The sequence below is a fragment of the Formica exsecta genome, unplaced genomic scaffold, assembly GCF_003651465.1.
Source record: "Formica exsecta isolate Colony F162 unplaced genomic scaffold, ASM365146v1 scaffold824, whole genome shotgun sequence".
Classification (NCBI taxonomy): Eukaryota; Metazoa; Arthropoda; class Insecta; order Hymenoptera; family Formicidae; genus Formica; species Formica exsecta.
In genome coordinates this window covers 2415-4215 of record NW_021853594.1, presented here as the reverse complement: position 1 = coordinate 4215, position 1801 = coordinate 2415, and the positions used below count along the sequence as shown (strand labels likewise).

General features: G+C 37.5%; 1 pseudogene; it reads left to right on the top strand.

The window, feature by feature from the left end:
• The window catches only part of LOC115244583, a 2613-nt pseudogene extending 1494 nt beyond the window's left edge, over positions 1-1119 (top strand).
• Positions 1120-1801: the final 682 nt, after the last annotated feature.

Genomic DNA, 1801 nt, shown 5'->3' with positions numbered 1-1801 from the left:
TATAAATCATAATCATATCGAGCCTCGTCAATTTTTCGAGGATGCCAAAGACATTGTACTCGAACACGTGAAAAACGTGCTAAAAAAACACTTTAATGTGAAAATTAATACAGTGTTCAATAAAATGGTGAATTCGTGACGGGTGATAAACGCGCAAATAAAAGTATCAATACCAGAAACTATGAACTCTTTCGCACGTCCGATCTACACGAGTAGTACGAGCGACGCGTCGTCGAGCACACCCTTGCCTCGCTCGAAGAATTTCAAGAACGTGATAGCGGGTGGGCGTTGTTGCGAATCCTTGATTTAACTGTGAATATAAATAAATATAATCCTGATGTCACATAAAATTACCGCGGGCGATAATGATGAAGAGAACGGTAATCAACGTGCAATCCAAAGACAATGCGTGTTTCGCGCGGGCAGTGGTCGCCGCTCTATATCCAGCCGAAAGACACGTGGATCGGGAATCATCGTATCCTCATTACATGACAGTGCTGAATCTCCAAGACATTGAGTTTCCAGTGACTGTAAATCAAATCAAAAAATTCGAGCTTCTCAACGATATCTCTATAAATGTATATAGTATCGAGGAAGAGAACATTGTCCCGATACGTCTGAGTGAGCTAAAAAGAGACAAACACGTCAACTTGCTGTACGTGGAAGACAACAACGTTGGACATTTCGCGTGAATCAAGAATCTATCCAGGTTCGTGAGCTCGCAATTGAGCAAAAACAATCACAAGAAATATATCTGCTATCGGTACGTATATATTTAATAAAATATATTGCAGAAATAATTGAACATAAATAAAAATTATTTCTTTTTACAGATGTTTGCACTATTTTGGTTTGAACAACAAGTTACAGTTACATGCGGTGGACTGTCGAGAGATGAACGAGTGCGCTATCCGATTACCGAGCGATAAGGACAAGTGGCTCACGTTCAACAATTATAATCGGAAAGAGCGGCTTCCTTTCGTCGTGTACGCAGATCTGGAGTGCGTTTCGGAGAAGACGGAGGAAGAAAGAAACTACCAACATCATAAAGTATTTAGTATTGTTTGGTGCCATCAAAGAAAATACATCGTCCATGATCGCTACAATTTCCTCCAATAATTTGTAAACTTTTGTCGCTATGACTTGCTACAATCATATGAGGAAATTCCAGATACAGAACACTTTGTGTTTCAAATTCACAAGTAATTCTTACGACTCGTAAAAATCGGTCCAACGATTCGTCGTTTAGTTTGCTGTCTATAGGCAAGACATTATTCATCACCAAATTAAGAGGAGCAATTGTGTCGTCTAGAATTTTTTTATGTCTTGCCATATCGTCTTCAGTCAGCTTTTTTTTATTTTGGGAGTAATTAACAATGATGCAATCATCATTTTCGTCTGTATCCACATCAATAGCCTCAGTAATTGTTGTTTCTGTTAGCAAAACATTGCATTTGTTTTCTTGAACAACGCTTTTGTTTTCTATATTATTTTCGAGAGTATTTTTATTTCTAGACGCGTTTTCTTTAGCTTCCAGAATATATTTTGGATTTCTTATTGGCATATGTCTATTATGGCGACTGTCCAAAATTTCTGGTAGCATACATTCGTAATAGAAACGTAATAAAAAAGGCAACATCTTGTTCTCCCAAAAAATATTGTCTTTATTAACACGCACTATTTTCATGCTTTTTGGCGTCCATATAGCGAACATGCAATAATCTCGCTGCGTGATATTTAACTGACCTTGTATCTGATAGAAAAATCGGTGATTCCGATTCATTATATCGGGATTTTTTTT